The sequence below is a fragment of the Pleurodeles waltl genome, chromosome 3_1 (genome assembly GCF_031143425.1).
Source record: "Pleurodeles waltl isolate 20211129_DDA chromosome 3_1, aPleWal1.hap1.20221129, whole genome shotgun sequence".
Classification (NCBI taxonomy): domain Eukaryota; kingdom Metazoa; phylum Chordata; class Amphibia; order Caudata; family Salamandridae; genus Pleurodeles; species Pleurodeles waltl.
In genome coordinates, this window is record NC_090440.1 from 1,788,139,317 (window position 1) to 1,788,162,947 (window position 23,631).

At 44.5% G+C, this 23,631-nt stretch overlaps 1 protein-coding gene across 5 annotated transcripts in view; it reads left to right on the plus strand.

Annotated features, from left to right (window-relative positions):
- Window positions 1-23,631, plus strand: part of HECW2 (HECT, C2 and WW domain containing E3 ubiquitin protein ligase 2) — a 1,462,881-nt gene that overhangs the window by 605,509 nt on the left and 833,741 nt on the right. The window contains exon 1 of one of the 5 annotated variants that reach the window (XM_069225855.1): window positions 21,797-21,937. The exons of 3 other annotated variants lie outside the window; for them this stretch is intronic. The gene's annotated coding sequence lies outside the window, so the exon portion shown is untranslated. Of the gene's footprint in view, window positions 1-21,796; window positions 21,938-23,631 lie in introns of those variants that run through there. One more of the 5 variants, XM_069225857.1, reaches the window with a different exon arrangement.

Sequence of the window (23,631 nt, forward strand, 5' to 3'; positions counted from 1 at the left end):
GCAACAGTTGCAGTAAAATTATTGATGAGAAAACTGCCTGACGGGGATGCAAGTTATAGTTAGCTTAGGGCATGAGTAATAGTTGTTTTTTGTGTGTATATAATATATATATATATATATATATATATATATATATATATATTTGTATATATATATGTATATATGTATATACATGTACATACATATATATATGTATGTATATATATATGTATATATTAGAAACACCAAAGGTTAAGGTGACTTAATAATTATGTGAAAATTTCAGTATCAACAGAATATTATGAACTCAAAGAAACACTGAAATTCACCAGTTATAGTTATTTCAAGTAACTAAAACTTGTGCTCTAAGATAACTATAACTTGTGCCCCTGCCAAGTTGGCTGCAGGTCCTGGCCTGCAGACAAGCCCTGCAAATGACCTCCCCGCGAGCAGCAAACCCCAGCCATGTGGGGTGAGGCTCTGGCCGCAGAGCTTGGCCTGCAGCCAGGCCCTGCATTTAACCCCCCTCAGGCGCTCAGCTCCTAGCCATGGGAGGAGGTTGCATGGACCCCCTGCCACTATTGGCCTGGAGAGCCCCTCCTTTGAGCCCTTCTTTTTTTTTTTTAAGGGGAGGGAACATGCAGCCCCCCTCCCTAAGTCACTACTGGCCTCTGGAACCACATCGCCTGGGCCAAAAACATTTATATTAGGGGAGGGGGTAGCATGGCCTTGCCCACTCCTAAGCCCAAGTGGTCCCCAATGACTCAGTCCCCAAGACCCTAAAGTAAATATTGGGGAGAGGGCACGTGGCCCCCTCCTGGTGCCTTAAGAGGCGTTGAGAACTCCATTCCCCGCAGGCAGGAAAACAGAAGTATGCTCCCTCTCGGAGGAAGCATTTTTAAAGTTCCTGCAAGGTGAGAGCAGACATGCCTTCTCTGCCCGTGTTCCTGCAGGCAGGGAAGGGATGTTTGATCCCACTGGATGGAGCTTTAAAAATGCTCCTGCCAGGAGTGAGCAAACATATGCTTCCCTGCTTGCACTTCTACGGTAAGGAAAACTACTGTGTCCCAGGGGTGGGATCCTTCCCACAAGGGTTAGGGGTGCATGGTATCCCTGCCCTTTATATATTTTTTAGAAAATATTTTCAGGGCAGGGGACTAGGTCCCAGAGTCTTGTAATGGCTGCCACTAACATTTTACTGATGTTGCTGGCAACCAATCAGTGCACTCGCTCCCGTGGGAGTCTGACTCTTGTTCATATATTAGAGGCCCTCCTGCATACCGTGCATATTTGAGAGTAAACCTTGTACTTATAGTGCAGGTTGATAAAAGTTACTACTTAGGATCGATCCAGTAAGAGCAATGCTACTGCTTTAGCCATAGAAAGCCTGGGATGTGGCTATTCTGATCACTGACCAAACATTTGACAGATAGGTTACCTAACCAGTGGCTGCCGGTAGTTTTAGGAGGAAGGGGGCAGACGGGAAACACACGAACACCTACAAACTAACTTACCCTCATTCATTCACACACATGCTCGCACCTGCACATCCATTCACAGCACTCATTACCAAATATGCAAACATACATGCATGCATCAAACATTAATTTAAAAAAACAAAAAGTTGCACACTTACCTGAAGGTCAGCTTCAGAGGTCCTAGGAGGGTTGTGACTGTAGCCTTACCTCAGTAACTGATCTAGGTCAGCCAATGAGGGTAGGCAGCAGTCCCAGCCTTGTCATAGAGTGGGATGGGTGCCAGTGAGACTGCTGACACTCAGCCCTGGGTACTTCAGGGCTTAAAGTTAAAGCGCCTAGTTTTGAGGTGATGAGTGACACTACCCCTCGTCATTAAGGGGGAGGGCCTTGAGGACCTTTGCTGAGCTGAATTGGTCACGTCCACAGGAGCTGTGACCTCCTCAGGCCAGCAAAGTTCAGCTCAGGCAGCCAGGTGCCTGCAAGATTACCACATGTCTAGCTCCTGGCTGCCTGAAAATGAAGTGTGTCTGTCAGGTTGAAATTTGCTCAGCCTGACAGACACTCTTCTTGAGGGGCAAAAGGTGAGGGGCATGGTCCCTGAGCCCCAAAGGAAGGGCCTCAGCTGTAACATTTTGGAACTCCAAAAGGAATGTATTGAGTGAAAAAGGAGTTCGGTATTTTTCCTTTAACACATTCCAATGAGTGTCATATGGATTTTAAGCATTTGATGTAGCACAGACATAGCTTCAAGAAGCAGTAGAGGGAAGCGGTAGAGGTCTTCGCAGATATAATTTTTAGTGTAGTAGGAGAGTCTCTAGTATGAGATGCAATTCATAGAACAGCATTATTTATTATTTATAGATTATAGAAACCATGATTTTGTTCCTGGGGGGTTTGAATTGTTGTACTTACGATTATCTCAACTCCACATGCCAGCCCTGATACTAAACTTCATGCTGTTTGTGATCTGTGTGTGGTATATGAACAGTGGCAGTAAACAGACTGAAACAACATTGAGATGAGGGGGATATATGCAGATCCAAGAGGACAGTAGAAATGAGGGATAAGGGAGGCTGTAAAATGCCAGTGAGACAAAGAGGGCTGAATGATTCAACGGTTTATAAAAGAAAGACAGTCTTATAGCGAGGTAGGGCAACAACCTTCCTATAGGTTGTTGCTTACGGTAGTAAAATGTATACTTTTCAGCAGAATTATTTTAATCACATAGGCCCTCATTTTAACCCTGGCGATCTTTTGACCACCAGGGTTAATGTGGCGGTAGTACTGCCAACAGGCTGGCGGTACATAGCGCCACATTATGAGTGTGGGCCGTTGGCTGTAGACACCCATCCCCACCCCCAGGTCAAACCCCCTTCATACACGCATCCACCCCCCACCCCCCTAGACACACACACGCAGACACGCACCCACCACACACCTACCCCCATCCCCCACAACCACACACACATTCACTCTATCACTGGCATACGCGCATTCGTCCAGACATGCTAACACACATTCTTACACAAAGACACACTGACATGCAGACACGCACTCACTTCACCATTCTTACATGCATTCACCCACACGCATACAACCAGGCATACAACACAACACACACAGACACATTCACACATGCACTCACACACTCAGACACATACACACAACAACCCCCCCCAAACCCCAACCCCTCCCTGTCAGAAGCCTGACATACCTTGGGGGAGGAGGTCTTCCAGCAGGGAACAAGAAGGGGCGCTGCTAATGCAAGCAGTGCCCCGGCAGCAGAACACTGCCAGCTCAAAATACGTCTCAAAATATTTGATCAAGGGCACTATCAATACCTGAGATCTAACACTTAGTGCGTTAAATTCTCTGCAAATTGCAAGTCAGAATCACATTTCTGGTTTTTAAGCCATTGTACCAGGAAAGTCTTTATGCTTCTGCTTGCCATTCCATTTACATTCCAGGAAATACAATTAATTCACATTATAACTTCTATAAGAGTTTTGATTAGATGCACACTCTCTTAGTATAACCATAGTGATTGCATTTCTTGTATTTAATTTTAAGGAATTTGTTATTGCTTTTGGCATCTTTATTTTCTTTTATATCCTAAATTAAAATTACTACTCTGTGCATTGTTTTTGTTTATACCTTCATCACTCTGTGCTAGTTGGATCAAAGTGTCAGTTTCTAAAGTTACTGCCATGGGTACCTTTCTATATGTTCCTGACATACCCTTAGACTTTTACCTTCTACCCTGTCCCTCCTGTCCCATCTCCCCTGCTCTGCTTTGCTACATGAATCCGGATGGAATAATCTTATCATAAGGAATATTGTTGATGTGAAAGACATCCTTCCTCTGTCAGTGGTCGAGCTCTAAGAGGCACTCAGAACCTCTGGTACCAGTGTACAATATCACTTTTAGTTTGAGAAGAAAGAACATGTTGCTAGTGGTTCTGAGATTTCTAAGGTATGGGTATGGAGTGATCTGCCACTAATACCCTGTTTTCCTGCTAGTGTCAGATACTCATGTGTCTCCCTGATTTGAGAACTCGGGACATATACTTAAAACACCTAGAAACAAAGTGCAAAACTTTAAATAGGCCTTCTGGTGAATGAAGGTCACAGGAGGTTTTACAACACAAGCAGACATGATCAAACAAAGAGCCATTTCACCACCTTTGTTATTGATGATGTAAGATTGGGTAAGAGGATAAGGTTTCTACCTTTCACTGATTGGCTCTTTAAGAATTAAAAAACTTGTTGTGCTCTGTAGGACTCTATTCGTAGATCATCTAGCAGAAGGGGGTGGCGTGAAGTGAATGAAAGTTACATCTTTTTAGCTCCTTCTCTGTCTCCTCCCCTTTGGGAATCATTAGAGGTAAAGTTTTCATGGTTAAAAATGAATCATAATAGTTGTCTGTACAAAGTGATTAGAATATCAGAATTGTCCATGGAAATCTAAAATTTTCAAATTGGAGTCAAGAGTCAAGAGGCTGTGGTGAAGAAAGCACAGGAAGTAATTCTAAACAAACTTGAACTCCTTCTTTTTTCCTATCTTTCTTTTTCTTTCTTCATTTTTCTCTGTGTCTTTATAAGGTGTAGCAGTCACCTGGTGGTATGTTTTTTTCCCCTTTTTTCTTGAAGATGAGTTATAAGGCACCACCCTCTCCACTCCCACTTCAAGTGTTTAAAACCTCCTCACTCTTACTTCTCCTTCTAGTAGAATCAATTATTGCAAGAAATGTAAAGAAACAATGTTAGAGAAAGGAGCTATTTATGCATGCCTGAGTAAATGTAAGATGAGTAGAAGCACTAATTGCAGTACAACATGTTCACTGTCCGCATGATCTGGAATTAATGTTAAGTGGGTTGAAGATTGACTTTTGTAGTATGACTGACCATCATCAATCTTCCATGTTCAGAATAATACTTTTCTTAAGGGTGCATTAGAGTTGATCTTGGTATTTGTATTCCTTATATCAAGAAGCAACTTCAGGGTTATTTTTGTTATAGGTCTTTATAAAAGATGCCTGAAATAGTCCTTCTTGCTGCCCATAACTGCTGATCAAATGTGTGCTTCTGGAGCTATCCCTTCATTTTTCTCAATTAAAGCAATTAGAGAATGTACATTACATCCTGATGGGGAACAGGTCATTGTGAACTCTTTTCTTGTGTAACGTCTTGTAGAGACTGTTCTTCATGTTGATTAGGTTATATCAACAGGTGTATCAGCTTATGGTGGACTACAGTAATTGGTAGCTATCTGTGGTTATTAACACCAACAGAATTAATATCTTTGGAGAAGATATGTATGCCCCGTTCCCCCAAGTGATCGAACACCATTAACCTGCATTTTGTTTTTTGTTGCATTATCTATATCTATCAACATTTTTGTGGTGACTCCAGCTTCCACTAAATACCTGTAATACTTTAAGGATATATCATCTGGGGTCAACCTGCTTGTGTTTCTCTCTCCCAAGGAATATTTAACATAACCTTGGTTAGAGGACTTGTTAATGTAGACCACATTACAGCTTGCCTCCCTCCAATTGTGTCCTCCTTCTGCTGGAACTCAAGCAATAGATCCAAAGAGCCAGAATCAATAGAGATAATCTGCGGATGACTCTGGCAGTGAATAGGTCGAATAGATTTGACCTGATTAACCCAGATAAGTCATTTTGGCAGGAATACTGGAAGCTGAGCGACACTGATTAGGATAAAACATCCCCTGACAACCTCTATTTGTTGGTATGGAATGTGCATGGGCTGAGATGCGTTCTTGAATATGACTAAATGAAAGCAATGTTGGAAGAACATAAAATCTTATGTTTTCAAGAGATTTGACTGTCAGGGGAAAAAACAATTTTCTCGGAGTTCATTCAAATCTATTCTGAAGCTATGACAAATGTTTCAATGTGCTATTCAGGTGGATTAATCACTCTGACCTCTGCGCAAATAGCTAAATGGGTAACACAGGTACCTCTGAAAAGTGAGTGGCAGTATGCTACCAATATAGATCTATTTAATCTCACTGAATCAAAGTAAAACTTTGTCCGATATGCACTACTGGAAGATGATCTAGGTCATATTCTAGCACTGGATGAAACCAGCTTGATAATAATTTTAGGCAATTTTAATATAGGTTTAAAACCCTACCAAGAAGAAGCAAATGTTGGGGACCTATTCAAAGCCTTTAAAATACCTCTTGCTTCTTTTCCCCAAAGCAAAAAGACTAAGTTATCCATCAAATATCAACATTTTTTACAGAGCTGGGTTTAGTCTGCCTCAACCAACGCTTTGGATAGGCCATAGTGGACCACAGGACTTTCAGTAAAGAGAATATGGAAGGTAAATAAGTATGTGAGTCCCATAAAACCAGTGGTAGCTTGTTTGGTTAAAGATTGGCAGAAGAAATTAATGGAAGTAAAACCTCTCAGCACAAAAGGGCGGCAAAGAAATAGGTGGTTTGATACTGAATGTCTATTATTGAAACAAAAGTGAAGGAAGCTACTGCGTTCTCAGAAGCTTGTAAAGGATAGTCTGGTTTATTGTGATCTGTTAAAAGAGTATAAATTAAGACTAAGCACAATAGGGCAATATTTTATAAGATAAATTCAGAGGAAATTATGGGGGTCATTCCGACCCTGGCGGTCCATGACCGCCAGGGCCGGGGACCACGGAAGCACCGCCAACAGGCTGGCGGTGCTTCCAGGGCCATTCTGACCGCGGCAGTAAAGCCGCGGTCAGAAAAGGGGAACCGGCGGTTTCCTGCCGGTTTTCCCCTGGCCCAGGGAATCCTCCATGGCGGCGCTGCTTGCAGCGCCGCCATGGGGATTCCGACCCCCTTCCCGCCACCCTGTTTCTGGCGGTTCTTACCGCCAGGAACAGGATGGCGGGAACGGGTGTCATGGGGCCCCCTAACAGGGCCCCATGAAGATTTTCACTGTCTGCTTTGCAGACAGTGAAAATCGCGACGGGTGCAACTGCACCCGTCGCACCCCTGCAACTCCGCCGGCTCCATTCGGAGCCGGCTTCCTCGTTGCAGGGCCTTTCCCGCTAGGCCGTCGGGCGCCCTTTTGGCGGTCGCCCGCCGGCCCAGCGGGAAAGCCAGAATCTGCGGCCGTTTGGCGGTGACCGCATGGCGGGTGGCGACCGCCGCCCGCCGCGGTCAGAATGACCGCCTATGTCTGTAATTTTAGCAAAAGATGTTCAAACAATTTTGAAGGCTTTTCAGATTTAATACTAAAAGTGATGTTAAAGTTGACAATTGTATGGTGTCCGGGGGATCATGGGTAGAGATTATAACCCTTCTTTATAAGGGAAAGGGTGACATTGCCCCACAGGTTATGAGGTTTTAGCACTCTTTTCTGTTTCATCAATTAAAGACCTATTAACCAAAATCAGACTTGCAGCAAAAACAAACTCCAATATCAGCCGATGGCCCAAATTCTTTTCACAGGCATGATAAGCAATTCCATTAACAGGTGTATATCCTTTAAATTGGAAAGGGGCTATTGTCAAGCCCTTATATAAAAAGGGTGGCCCAGTTGCTCCCAAAAATGATTGATTTATTAGTATTGTAGATGTGATGGCTAAGATTTGCGCAAAAGTACATTCACATAATCTTAAAATATGGATTGAAAAGGGGAATTTGATTCCAATAGAACAGGGTGGTTTTAGACTTTGGACGATTGCTCATAAATCAATGGAAGTTTGGGGAGAGCTCTCCACTTGTTTTGTTGATTTTCAGTCTGCATTTGACCTGGTAAATCACAAAACGTTGTGGTCAAAACTAAAAACCATTAAAGCAATTCCGGGAGATATTTTGAGAATCTTGAGAGAACTCCACAGAAATAAATGGGCCAAAGTAATAGCGGACAAAAGGGAAGCCTCTCAAGGAAAACAAATATGGAGAATAGTTTACTCAAGGGCTGTGTGTTGAATCCAACACTTTTTGCATTGTATCTTGCTGATTTATGTAAAATCTTACAAGCTACACACTCATTTTCACCTAAAATGGAGGGCCGTCACATCCTATGACTTCATTATGCAAATAATTTAATAGTATTAGACAGAACTCTCATTGCCCTCAAAAGGAAATTAGCAGAATTTAAGTCATATTTTGGAATTGATAATTCACTGATAAACTTTGATAAGACCAAAATTATGATATTAGGCAAAAAGCAAGTGAGGGGGTGGCATATGGTAAATTGGGAATTCCCTGGTTGAGGAAGTAATTGAATACAAGTCTCTTGGGGTGATTTTTAATAAATCATTTTCCTGAAGGTTGCACACTAACACTTTTATATCTAAAGCACCCTCAACTATTGGTGGTTCAGAAAAACGTAAACATGATTATGGTGGCCCCTCTTTTCTCCAGTTCTTGCGTCCAACTGTTTAATGGTTTCCCCACAATATCTGTTTGAGATGGAGGCCCTGGGTTTCAGTGGGTATCAAGGTTGGGCCAAGATGGAAGGCTTGTGTCTAAAGAATTTGCTTTCCCTTCTGAAATGCACAATGGTTCAAGCAATAAGGAAGGAAACTAGTCTGAGACTAATGGTCAGTGATAGCTCTTGTTCACTCCCTGAGATTTTGGGGCAAATTTAATCTGTTTGAACAACCAAAATCAGCAACTCTTTGCAGAGACTTAATAATAAAAAATGATCTCAGATGGGTTGAAGCAGTTAAGAAGCTATTGCAAGGCATGGCAAAACCTCTTCAAATAAACAACTATAATGTTATACTCCCCACTGCTCTTTAAAAAAAACGAATGAAGTGGGTGTGTGGGATGCTAGATTAAAAGAAAGACCAAGTGTATTTAAGACAAAAATTATCATTAATAGTTCTTTGGGATTCTTGTGAATCCAGTCCCTCTTTCCAGTATTTTCTCTGTTTGCATAACCGTGCAATACATAATGGAATTTTAAGGTTAAGAATTGGTCTTCATCAATTGCAATCTTATCCAGATGGGATAGCATCCCTTTAGAATTCAGAGAGGTTATGTAGATGAAGGCCAAATACGCAAATAACAACAGTACATATGATATTGGACTGCCTGTATTTCCTAAATGTGCGTCGTAAATTTTTAAAACCCAATTTTGTAAACATAAAATATGGGTGAAATCAGCAGGGCTCATGTTTCATACACAATACAAGATTGAAGTATATGCTCTGGCTAGATTTTTAATGGCTTTAAATGTCTCTGTGCTTATATCAAATGTTTTAAAATTATTCAATAGATCTTATAGTATTTGAACATTCTGTATTTTTGAGGTAACAGAGTAACCCGTCCACTGAGTTCTAAAACAGGCCCTTTGTCTCAAATAAACGTATTTTATAAACTGAACTGACCATTTTTCAAATTACTAATACAAGTTTATAAGAGAGACCAGGCAGGAGGAGAGGACAGGCACTATGTAAGCCCCACCTGGCAGGAGCAGGGGGGAGTGGTGAACCAGCGGAGGCAGCCTGAAGGCTCTGGGCCAAGTTTGGAACAGCTGGTGACACAGGATCATTATAGGTCTCTGGCCTAGGAGGCACGAGTTGCTGCCACCTAGAAGTCCTGATCGGTCGCATGGATGGGAGCTGCAGCAGAGCCATCCAAAGTGGAGGTGGCACAAGAAACAGTGACAGGACCTGCTCTGAGTAGCTGAAACAGTACCCTGATGTTCCAGTGAGTAGCGGGGAGAGCCAGACAGCAAACTGACCAAGAGTTGGGCCAGTGAGGCCCAGTGTCTCAGGGGACCGCTCCCCTCCCCCCTTTTGCAAAAGCATCAGATTGTCTGACCTCTGTATCGCCTGAGACAGAAGGACCCAGAAGGCCTACTAAAGGACAACTTGTACCACAGCCCTCTTTCACTACATGCGGGTCAGGTCCAACTTAGCAAGACCTGCTCTCTGTGGTTGGTTACCCCTCAGAAATCTGAAGGACATGCCCTCTTTGATTACAAAGGATTGCGTCTCCACATACCAGGGTGCCACTTATAGCTTTAAGGACAGGGGCCACTGAATAACCCAACAGATTGCCTCCCAGACTCCTGATGCCTTTGGACGCCCTGGGCATCCCACCGGGGAAACTTCCCATGGCTGCAAACCACATTGTGGATTGTCACCATTGAGTCGATGATGGGAGGTAGGGAAAGACTTTGTACCAAAACACACGTCCAGTTCAGTTAACTCTTCTTTAAGTACCTCCTCTTCTGATACAGAGGATGAACCAAGAAGTGGTGGATGCCAAAGGAGGGGGAGGAGAGGGGCGGCAACGAGGTAGGAATAACTCCCAAGGTTTTCAAGGATTTCCAATACTCCAGAATTCGAATGCTTGGTGTTGGGTACCCAATTTTGGTGTCCCGCCAAGGTATGGATTGCCCTTGTTTCTGCCTCCACAGAACCAACCTTGGTTTCACCCGAATAACCCTCCTTTTTTAGAGAGAGGCCGAGGGAAAGGAATTGGAAAAAAAGAGGAATTTCATGGCAGGACAAAAAGCTGTCACAAGAGCAAAACCAATCAGGATATGCCACACCCAGCACCCTTTTGGGTTTCAGGGTTGATGAGTTTGAGAAAGGCCTCCACAAACAGGTAGATGATTGCGACAAACTCCAGCAACAGATGTTGACATTCAAAGAATCCTGTTGGCCTTCCTCCCTGAGGACCTCATCTCTTATGTCCAGAACCTATCCAAGGCAATATTGGAAAACCCAGAGCTTCCTTGTGTCTGACTTAACAAACCCCACAGGGCAGGCTCTAGACAATTGAGGAGAGGTGTCCCCCCCAGATGTCCTTATGAGAGTACACCTTTTCAAAGATAAAGAGTCTGTCATGGCCAAGAAGGATATGTTGCAGCTCACTCTGCCAAAACGCAGGTCCTTTAAGTCTGTCACAGTCTTCCTGAGAGCAAGCGAGGTCATGTACTGATAGGGGCACCCCTGCCAAATCATATTTCATTGAGAGGGCAGAGTCAGATCCCTCACTTCACTGGAGGCTGCAAGGAAGCTCCTGTGCTTGCCCCACTGAAGGGACCCCTGGTGACACCAAGTACCCATGAGGCAAGAGCGCATACCAGAGTGTGGACCATGGTGCAAAGGGAAAGCAGGGCCAGTAAGCCAGATGACAGAGATAGAGGCTGGCAAAGTGAGGCTCCTCTTCCAGCTGAGACAGGCCAACGCAGAGACCCTGGTGCCCTCCCCACTAAGGCCATCACAGCCATGCAACATGGCCCTGCTGAGCAACCCTGAGTTTTTGGCCACCCGACTCTAGACAAGCCTGACCAGATGTCTTTCATTTCTGCTGTTATGGGTCCTGGTGGGTCCCAGGAGGATGCTGGGAGGTGCACTCACTGGGCTGTTACCTCCCCACAAATTGCTATGGTTGAACAATCCACTGAGGTGCAGGCCCATGGGACGGCATATCCACACAGGATGCCTTTACCTTTAAGCAACAAGCGACACTGGAGAGACACCTGTCTTATGCCACTCTCCATGCAGACACTATATACACTTTGGGTCTTGACATATTATGTGCAGAGCCTTAATAACCCCACAAAATGCATCAGTGTTCTTCATGAACTGAAATGGTCAGGGACAGATATGTCTCCTGCAGGCCACACATTTGCTTAAGGGCGAACAACCTTGGCTTTGCTTCCATGACTTCCCACTCCAGTACTATGCCTCTGCCCCAACTAAAAAGGAAGGAGCTGCATTCCTCACTATGGGGTCATTACAACCTCGGCGGTCTTTTAACAAGACCGCCGAGGGACCGCCGTGTGGAAGACCGCCAGTAGTGGCGGTTTTCCGCTCTGCGTATTATGACTGTTGGCTGCTCTCCGTCCTTTTTCCGACGGAGAGCCGCCAACAGCCAAACTGGCGGGCGGCGGGGAAGTGGAGGTTGCTCCACCTCCACCGCCACGCCAACAGAACACCGCCTAGCGAATCACGTCCTGTGATTCGGCTCAGCGGTGTTCTGTTGGCGGTGTGGTGTCGGCAGAGCAGCCCCCATGGCTCCCGTTCCTCCCGGAGGATCGACGGAACAGGTAAGTCGATCGTCCGTTAGGGGATGGGGGGTGGGGAGGGTGTTGTGTCGGTGCATGGGGGCGTCGTCTGTGTATGTAGAGGGGGGGTGTGAGTGCGTGTATGCTTGCGGGGTGTTGAGTGTCTTGGGAATGAGTGCGTGTATGTCTGTAGGTATGACTGTATGGATGTGTGCGTGCATGTCTGTATATGGGTGTGCGTGTCTGACTGAGTGTGTGGATGTAGGCATGTATGTCGGTGTGTGTGCGTGTGTGTGTTTGTGGTGAATGCGTGCGTGTCATGTGTGTGTGAGTTATGTGATGTTGGGGGGCGGGGCGGGGTGGGGAGGGGGGCCCAGCCACCTTTGGGGGGTGGCAGGGGTGGTGGGGGGTGTAGGGGAGGGAGTCGGGTGGGGGTGGGGGGTGGGGGAGACCCCTATCAGTGCCAGGGAAGGAATTCCCTGGCACTGATAGTGCTTACCGCCATGGATTTCCTGGCGGTTCCTACCGCTGGAAATCCACGGCGGTACGCCGGGTCAAAATACCGGCGGCGGTATGGTGACGGCCGCCGGGCTGGCGACCCAGGTCTCCAGCCCAGCGGTCGTCTCCACCCTGGCAGGCGGAACGGAGAAGCGGCCGATGACCATGGCGGTAACCGCCATGGTCATAATACTGAAAGAAAGACCGCCAGTCTGTTGGAGGTCTTACCGCCGCTTTAACACCGTCCGCCAGGGTTGTAATGACCCCCTATGTGTTCTATTAAGTTTCACTAGTACAAACTTTTAATAGATGACTAAGGCAGATGGCTACTGGTGGAGGATGAGTGGCAAGGGACACCCATAGTGATAGATAACAATTACTGCCAAAATACTGGTCAACTGGCATTTTTGCTCCCAGTCATCCAAATAGGTGACCTCAGTAGTGTTATGCACAGCACATAGGACAAGTCCAGGCAGAGAGTGGCAGGCACTCCAACCCTGTAAAGGGTGGGCCACGCACTTCTCACTGATCTAGGCTTGAGTAATGCCTGATGGTACTGTCACCCACTGCTGACAGACTATTCCCACCTCTCCTTAGCACACAATACTTACACCAGGATCGACTACCTCCTTCTTGAAGGTGGAAGACATCTCTCAGGAGCCGATGACTGTCTCCAACAATGGCCTTGTACAGATTACACTGACGTGATTGGCCTCATCCTGGGTATGGTGCTTATTTCATGGGTCTCTTGACTAGTTCTTGCATGTGCCCAAGGTTCCCATTTCACCTTATATCAACATTCTAGGTCAGATACTTATTTAATGGGTCTCCTGAGTAGTTTGTGCATGTGCCCACATTCTCCTTTTCACCTTATGCGGAGACATCTGTGGTGTTAGGGATTAATCCTCCTCAGCTTAATAGGAAATCCCTATTTTTGTATGAAGGTTGTTCAAGCTTGAACCTTTAAAAGGGTTACCCCACTATAGTATTTTCCTTTCTTTTGAATTCCATTCAATAAAATGGCACTGACAGTTAACATTTCTGGTAATTGTAGACATACCATTATAGCACATTTATTGACACAATGGCTCCCTATTGAGGGTGGAGATGTTACCTTCGTGGCTGAGGCACACAAAGCTTATAAATTCAAAGTATTTTATTCCTTGTTTCATTTTCCTGCAGTTGATGCCAACTCACAAACATTTCACACATATACTCCAGCTCTATTACCAGGACAATATAGACCTTCTGAATATTTAGAAATACCATTAAAAAATTTCGGGAACCTCAGAACTGGTTTCAAGGTGCCCTTCCACAATAGTACAAAATGTAAGACTGGGTCCCCTCTGAAATGATAGGGCAACCTGGCCAGTCCAAGACAGATATGCACCATACCCAAATTTAGCACCATTAAATAATGCAGACCTCTGTACTCTTTACACAGCATGGTGCAGCATGAGGTGACAACCGCTGTATGGGAATGTTTACAATTCAATCGCACAAGAGAGGTACATCCACCAGTATGGAATACTCTGAAGGTGGTCATGCAAGGGGTCTTCATCAAGGAGGTGAACAGCCTTAAGTGGATGAAGGAGCTACTCTGACAAAGAGAAGATCTCTTCCCCACAGAGAGAGACCACAAGGCCCAACCCTCCAAGAAAACCTGGAGGAGCCTGATAGCTCTCTGTGTCCAAAGTTATGCTCTGGATTAAGACGGAGCTAAATGCAACCTGGCTCACTTGGGAGCCCGATTCTACGAGGGAAGTAATAACACTGGTTCTCTCTAGCCTAACAAACTTCAGGCCCCAGGTGCTATGGGATATGTTTGGGAGGTTAAGAATCCGGTTGGAAGCCTGTGCACAAGGGAAGACCAAAAGACTGAGGTATTCCATGAATTCTATAGCACCTTATATAAAGCTGACACTCTGAGGGAGGGTTTCAGCATTGCACATAACTGGGGCACTACCCCTCCTGTGTCTTACCCATGATAATATAGACACCCTAGACACAATTATCACACAAAAGGAGGTTCTGAGCACCATAAAACTCCTCAAACGAGGTAAGACCTTGGGGTCTAATGGCTTCACAGGCCCTTTCTACAAACGGAATGCGCACCTGATAGCCCCACTATTGGCTGAAGGCTATAACAAATTGTCCAAATCCTGTGGGATGTCTCCCGTGATGGCAGAAGTGAATACCTCACTCTCAGCAAAATTAGACAAAGAACCAACACAGTGCCAGTCCTACCTCCCTATTTCCTTGCTGAACCTAGACACTAAAATGATGGCCAAATTTGTGGCCACTCGCCTGGAGACCTACTTGCCCCACTTAATATACGAAGACCACTCACCACACAGGCTAAACACTTAGGGGAAGGGCACCACAAGAAAGTGACATTGTTGTCCCTTGATGTGAAGAAACTGTTTGACCGGTTCAACTGGTCCAACTAGTCCATACTGCAGTCTGCACTGCATCAGGCCACATCAATGGGCTCAGGTCGAGCAAAGTCTAGCAGCAAAGGGACACCCGACAGGGCTGTCCCCTGTCATCCTTGTTGTTCTCCCTCTATTTGGAGCCTCTCCTCCAGAGGATTCATGACCATGGGGGGGATCCGGGGAGTCCCCTTCCACCAAAACATGTTCAAGGTGTTGAGCTTTGCTTATGATATTCCGAGCAACTTGACTGACCTGATGCTCTCCCAGCAGAACTTTCTGCCTCTACTGGAGGAATAGACTGCACTTGCGGGCCTCAAGATCAACCGGGAGGCTGGTAGTGTTTTGGGGTGAGGTCCACCAAAAACTCCAACTAGAGACTCCTTACTGGCAGACACTAGATATGTGGAGTTATCCTGAGCCCTGATCTGCACGCCTGTGCTAGGAACAACTTCAGACATCTGATTCACTCCCTCAAAGCTCTAACCACTTCCTGGCACCTTCACACTCTCTCCTGGCTCTGGAAAATTGCTTATTTCAAAATGACTGCCCTCCCCCAAGATCTTATATGTTCCAGGCACTCCCCAGCCCTACAGAAGACAGAAATTGAACAGCTGACAGACATTTGCAGATCTTTTATCTGGTCCAGTGTTCACCCATACATGGCACCACATAGCACATACCATGCAAAACAGGAAGGATTGAGTATCCCCAATATCCACCTGTACTCCACAGTGGTGCGTGCAAGATGTGGTGGAATGGCTCTAGGGAAACAGATAAACCGAGATGCTTCATAGACCAGAGTATGACTGCTTGATCATTAGCCGAGGTTCTCTGGCTATCCAGATCGCAATGCTGTCGCACCTTTACATATCTCGGATTTAAAAAAAAGGTAACCTTTGATGCCTAGGATTACTTTTATAGATAAAAGGGGTTTCTCTAAGTACCCATCCCCCCTTGCCTCAATACAGAAGAACAGAGATTTCACCCAGGCATGAAGAGATCACAATTCCAAGGATGGATCAGTAATGGCTGTCACTGGCTCTGAGACATGTTCCACAAGGGCGCCAATTGGGGCTCCCAAGACATCAAACTCACTTACCACATCCCACAGCTAGAGAGATTTTACTACCGGCAAGACACTGGGTTCTACATCACCAAATAAAAGCACTGGCTATAAGACCTCTCACATACTTTGAGAAGTTCTTACAGAACCTCTACACATCACAACACTTAGTCATGCAGATAAATTCTGTCTAGCTCCTTAACACCTCCAGACATACCCTGTATACAAGAGTAGGTACAAGTAGCATGCTGGTGACGCACTGGATGATAAACGATGGGGTGCCATACACACAGCACAGCCAACTTTGCGAGGCATGGTCTGGGAAGGAAATCACTATATAAGATCCTGTATAGATGGCATTACATAGCAGCACACCTTCATATGTGGGCCAGTGCCAGACCTGGGGACTGCTGGAGGGGATGCAAAGGGACAGGGACCATATATCACATCCTATGGACCTGCCCTCACCTCAGTCGGTTCTGTGAGGAGGTCCTGGACATCACTGCAACCATTGAGGGGAGGCCTTGTACAGGAACCCCTCCCTCATTCTTGCTGGGGTTACCCCAGAAGAACTCATATTCACCCCATTCCACTAAAGGGAAAAGGATATCTCACCTTCAAAACAGACCATTTTCTGAGGGGGGGACCTCGCCCCGAACATCTCCATATGGCTACAGAAAATTTGGCAGATCTTAGCCAATGAAAATAATGGCATATGACATGTAAGATGCCTCGTCACAAATTCACCACAATGTGAGACTTGTTTCTGGAGTATCTTAGTCAAGGCAACAGGGACCTCACCTGCCCCGGCCACCTGAGAGATCTAGGCCTATCGTCTTATTATAGCTGGCACTCTTATGATGACACATAACTGTCCTGGGGCTGCGGGATACTTGGTTACTGCTTATTTCAGTCAGTACAAATCAATGTGGTGGCACTGGGGGGAAGGGAGATGCTTTGGGGTTCAGTTTATGCAGGTGGGTGTGCCCACCTAACTGTTGTATACGAAAACACTAATAAAAATGATTGAAACTAAAACTCACTCCTATCAGCCCTTAAAACAACACCCTCACTCCAGAATGTCTAAAGAATCCTAATGAAACATCTATTGCTGGTGGAAGGTTGCAATTGGTCACTATCACCTACAACCTCAAAAAGGTAAATATTTAGTTTTGTCTCATGCTGTGTATTGAAATGTATGAAGCTGTTTGTTCTTGTACCTGGCTCTTTTTGCAGTGTCTCCCCCACATTATTGCCTTCTGTTTCTGAACCCCTTTTAGTTGGCGTTCGGGTTGTGTACATTTTTTCCCTGCTACCCTGTGGTAAAGTGTTTGTACTCTCTCCTTCAAACATGGTAAAATTGGTTTCCACCTAATTTCCACATTTAATTTACTTGTAAGTCTCTGGTAGATGGAACTCCATGTATCCCAAGCCTGTAAAGTAAATGCTGCTATAAAGCTGGAAGTACTTATTGTGCCCTCCACTTAACTACCCTGTTAAAACGGGTCTCAGGACTGCCACCGCATTCTGTAGTGCAGTTTTTAACTGCCATTTTGATCTGGCAAAATAAATATTTTTCCGGCCTAATCCTTCTTTTCTAATACATACAAATCACAACTAAGATAGGCTCTAAAGGCTCAATGGGCAGGGTGCATTGTAGTTAAAAGGTAGAACATGTGGGTTCTAAGTTTTACATGTCCTAGCACTGAAAATCTCCTAAAGTTGTTTTTCACTGCTGTACGATTTAGCTCTCTCATTGACTAACACTGGGCTACATTATTACATTTAATAAGTGATAACTTTAGATTGGGAGCAGCTAGGAATACATTGTTTACACTCAATTGAAATGTATTTTAAACCCCCTTTAAAGGCAAAGTCAGATTTTAAGTCACAACTCTGAAAATTCAAATTTTACAAGTTGGCATTTTCTTGTCCTAATCATTTGTGCATATACATACTTAGAAGTGGTATTGGATGCATGATTATCATTTAGAGAGCACCTCACTCAAAAAGGAACCCTCACTAATAAACTTCATTTTGTGTTTAAACATCAAAAGAAGATTGGCTATACTTCACAATACTACTTGTTACAGGTTATCAAGGAAAAATTCCTCCCACACTTACACATGGCTCCGGCTATTAAAGGGGAAAGATGCTACTTCTCTAAACTTGCTTCAATTGTCCCTCTTTAAATGCCTCTTCTGGTTACCACAACACGTATCTCAATCACAGGTCAGGTTGGAATTTGGCCTGCTCCATCAAGTCCGGCCAGGATTGCTACCCTCACAAAACTTTGATGGAAGCTTAGGGCAGCCCCACAAGTTTCACTTGCTGCTATGTGCTGGTAGGAAATGAGGAGGCAGCCTAACCACACAAACCTGTGGCCAATGGTCCTCCAGCAGGACATAAGGTTGTTAAACATTTACAATGCCTGGAACTCAAACCTGGACTTCCCCACATTAAAATAAAATTATCAATAAGGCTGCAAATGTCAAATCTCTGATCATTGTTAAAGCAGAGTTGGCACATAAGCAGCATTATTGTGCAGATCTGCACTCTTATACCTCCTGGAGACCACAACCATATCTGACTACACACATTGCAGTGTCTACACAGCATTCTTTGTTATTATTCTGATTGAGTGCTTTCTCTTCAAAGGACTTGGTTCCCTTTTGGAAGCAGAGCTGGTCAGACATCCAATGTCGATTGTGTGGCTATTGCCAAGAAAGCCTTCTTCAATTTCTGTGCATGTGTCCTGTTGTCCTTCACCTTAGATGGAAACTGCTGAGTTCAGCTTTTAGGGCCCTTCAGATCAGGTTGTGCTACCATGCAGTCATGGCTGTTTTGAATGGTCACAGCATATAGCTTTCCTACAAGGCTACTGGGTTTTTGACTCACATAGCAAGGCAGCTCACACAGCAAACATCGGCTCCTTCATTGCAAAACTTAACACCACTTGAGCTGGTTTCAGCCTTGGGTCCACTATGAGTATTCACAATGAGTGCTCTGTACCTAATTTTAACATACTAATTAATCATATTAATTTACTGCTACCTATTCTTTTGGGCTTTCCTTGAGTTTATATATATATTTGTATATATATATTGTAATGTTTCTTATTTTTTATTTAAAAATCTATTAAGGCTTGTTTTCATGCAAAGATTTTTATTAATTGGCTATAAAGATTTCAGTCATTCATTTGCGCCTTCTGCCAGTGTCCTGGGTCACATGATTAAGAATGGCTCTGCTGTTGGGGTTTGTGGATTCCTTTCAGACACTAAATCAAAGGGGCTTAGGTGTGGACAGGATGGGTCATCCTTACAGTATGGCTGGGAGAGCAGCTATACCCACCCTCACTTATACTTTGAAGACGTTTGCCTCCCATACACACAAAGGAACATGACACCAGGCCTGTCCTGCCTTTGGGCACCCCAGACTTCTTGAAGCCTTGACAGGGGAAGGGAAGAACTTTCCAGTACCAGATGTGGAGTAGGACAGGTTGACTCCACACACAAAGGCTGGCACCAAGCATAAATACAGGATCTCTAGAGCAACTCATCAGAACACTCCCAGATCTCTGGACATTACAGAAGGACTGCCCTTCTGCCAGAGGACTGGCTTTTCACGCTACAGTGATGATAGACTGTGCCACCGGGGCTGCTCCTCGAGCTACAGCACTGACCATCCACACCACTTTTCCTGCTCCTCGCAGACTTCTCCACCGCAAATGGAATGCTTGGTGCTAGATTTTAAGAAGGTAAATCTTTCAGTGGGAATCACCTGGTCCATGTATGCAACCCAAGTTACATCGCTGTTGGCCTGAACTTGTGACTTTCTCCTGGTCTACCATGACCAGATGACTGCGAGTCGAGCTTTGTGCTTTTAGGTACTACATTTACATAAAACTTTAAAACTGAATGTCTCTGATTCTACTGACTTTTTTGTTCTGGTATCATTTTATTTATTTAAATGTATTATATTTCCAAATTGGTTTTGGATTTTTCTTATGTTGTGTTTTCACTTGATTACTGTTTGTGTGCTGCATAAATACTTGACACATTGCTGAAGCCTGACTGCTTTCTACCAAGCTACCTGAGTGTTAAGCACAGGTTAACTTAGTGATTTTTTGGTTTACCCTGATGGGGATTGTAGTTATTGTCTATATGGGGCTTCCACCTCAACCAATAACACAATTCCCTACATTTGTTTTGACTGTTCGATTTCTTGTAAATCAGTGACTATTTGTCTCAATATCAAGGCCTAAAGATCAAAGGCAAAAATATAAATTTACTTTTCTTGAAATCACTCCTACATATCTTGAAAAGATATATGTAATCAGGGTACATATATATGCATACACATATAGTAAACCTATGCTTACCGTTATATACGGACCTGTCTGCATTTTGTCTTGGATATTCAGGTCTCGGTACAGAGGTAAATCCATAGTTACCACGCAGTATTCCAATCGCACACTACAATTGCAAATGAATGCATATGAACACCAATAGATAAACATATGTTTTTTTTTTCCTGGTTTTAATTTTATAAGTGCATTTTGACCTTGATTTAATAATAGAACAGCTAGTGAGTTATCTCACACTGTTAGGAGTGGGCGACTGCCATATAGTGAAAATGCTCCTTTACAAATTGACGCAGCATCTTTTGGAAAAATAAGCAAACGTACCTCTACCCGAAGATAATTAATGACATACATTAGAATGGAGCCTTAATAATTTAGCGGCTGGCTCACGAAGAAAGTGAATTGCGTTTATATAGCATTTACTTACCCTGATAAGGCTACTTATTTACCACAGTGGGCAACATAAAAATATTGCGGTATATGTTATCTTTGCACTTAAAATAATGCATCCACAGAGATACAGAATCCCACAAAATCGTTCACCTTTTTCTAAAGCTTAGCATGCAGGGTTCATAGATTTTACCACTGATGTTTCCAACTCCAAGACAAATACCATAGTTGTGATGGCAGTGGATATGATTTCCAAGACAGTATGTTATTGCATTATCTACAATCCCTTTAATAGATACTCTGTAAAGCAAATTACCGATGTCTTTGTCAAGCTTGGAGGTAATTTGTGGTCGAGTTTAGGCCTTCTTTCCGGAAGACATTGGTTGATAGACGACACCTGCAAAGCCTCCATAATTAGGTGATGGCCACAAAGTGATACACGCAGGGGCAGTGACAACTTCAAGGGCTCTAGAGCACGTTTCAGGTCCAGCACTTTTGGGCAGTAGCCCCAGCGGCCTTTTCGCTTATAAGGCGATTCAGGCGCATTTCCGTGTTGTATTTCTAAGCTGCGAAAAAAGTTATTCGCCCAGAAATGGAAGAACACTTTTTAGATCCATTTTGCAGTTTAATATATCACGAGCTCGGCCCATGGGCATTGGAGTGGGTTACTTAGCACCACGTCGATTACATTGTACGGGGTCAAATTCATTTTCTTAAGGAACGGGGAGATTGTGATTTTCCCAAAATCACAGGATGTTGAGCCAAGGGTGGGACTCGTACCCAGTTTTCCAATTACAAGGTGGGCATCTCCGGCCGTAATGCCACATCCTCTTCTCTATTCATCTTGCGTGGCCCCCAAACCAGGTCTCTGTCTTTACTTGCCTCTGTATGTGACGGGCGGGGGCAGGGCCAAGGCCAAGTTCCAGCTGTGACAAAGAAGTGGCACGGTTTAGTTAAGGTCCCTCCCCGTTGTTGTAGTAAAAATGATTCGGAGTCTAATCCGTATTATGGTTATTATTGGCTTTCTATGCTGTTCGGTTATGCGATCACTAGATGGCGCTGTCGTAAACACGCACGAAGTTGCTGCTCGAGGAAGTAAAGGCGACGTGGATGTGGGAGCGAGGATGAGAGAAGCGGTTGTTTCCATGTTACCACCCATCCACGGATGGGTGTAATGTCGTGATCCCGTGGAGAGGTCAGCGGGGGGACGTCTGCCGGCTGTTAGGGGTTGGATCAAGGTTTGTTTTCAATCTGCTGCAAATGAAATGTTTGTGTACGTCTTCTTTTTTATACTGCTGCTAACATACCGTATAGCGTTTCGCTGGTTGCGCTTCTACGTGTTGTGTCTGCTGCCCCGAAATACTGCGTGTCCGAGACGTGGATATGTGGCTGCTTTCCGAAGCTCGTCGGAATGCTGACTGTAGGTTTTTGTCGGAGTGGAGGTCGGGATGCGAGCAGTTGTGGTCCAGTGCTGTTGAATGGCTTTTGTTTTTTGACAAGACAGACGCCAAACCCTCCAGGCTTTTCTCCGTGTCTGCTTTGTTTCAGCTCCACATACCTGCTGCTGGCCTGCGCATCCCTTGTGGGGCAACTCCGGATTCCCCATACAGGGCGAGTAAACAGCGCACGATGGACAAGAGCTGGCATGCACTCTCTGGACAGGCCAGGGGCAGGCTGGATCTGGACGATAGGGTGGCTGGATGGAAGAAATGAATCGATAAATGAAGTAAATGGAGGAGGGAATTCATAAATGCATTAGCAGAAGGATTTATTTAACTAAACTGAATCCCAGTGTGGAGAGTGGGACTGTCACGCGCATGATTAGTGTTGCTTTGGAGGGTAGTGTGGCTATGGTGGCTAAAACCTGGCACTGACGTCACGTGAAAGGACCACGTCACTGTATACCATACACGTGCTCACAATTACCACTTCAACGTTGGCAGAATACTTGCATTTCAACGCGTGTTTTCCTAATGAACACGCATTAAGGTCCCGTGGCAGAGGGGGATACCGTGATTGGCCCAGGATCACACAGCTTGCGAAGAAAGGAAATCTGGGAACAGAGCTGAATCCCCTATCCCCTTTGCTCTACTGATTATAGTTTCATTTGTAATACCACTCAAAACTCAGAGTAAGAAAAGTTAACATACAGTTTTAAAGTTATTTGTCTTTCAAGAGGCCAGCTTGAGATACTACTGCTACATCTGAAAACGTCGAAACACAAAAAAATACGAAATTCAAACAGTTTGGAAATTCCTAGAGTTCGGCCAGGCACTGCACACTGAAAGCACCGTGAAATCAGAAAGAGGGCAGTGCCCAGCTAAAGGCGTGCATCTCAGTGTACCAGCAGAGCACGTGACCTGTTATTTACTCGAGTGCGTTTCCAAATGTACATTTTTTCAGTAGCCTTTACACTGCATTTATTTTGTCCTCCAAAACGTTTCTATTATGTTTGACTCGCCCTCCCTTTCTTGAACAAGCACTACAACCTTCGTTTACATTGTTTAAGTGATGGTGGCAGTATTTTATCCTTGTGTCATTTTTACGCAGCATGTCAGAGAGAAGTTTGATAATTGGCTGACATTGTCGTGTGGAGGTGACGTCAAAGTATATTTCTAAAAATTACTTTATAGAGGCCAAGCAAACTCATGGATGGAATTTAGGGCAGAATGGCTACTTCAGAGTTACTGCTTGCAACCCTGTGCTTTAAACAATCTGCATAATTAGCTTTAACAACAAGTAGACATTTCATTCCTTGCTGCTTTTAGTAGCTGTTTGTTTATATATGTTATCAGTGAATGTTGATGAACACGCTGCGAAGAAGGTCATGTGGAAAAGAGCACTAGTTGGTTATTGAATTGATAGGTTGCGCAGTGTCACTTCCTGTGACGTCAGTGGTAGTAAACTACTAAGTGATGTCACTTCTCTTAAC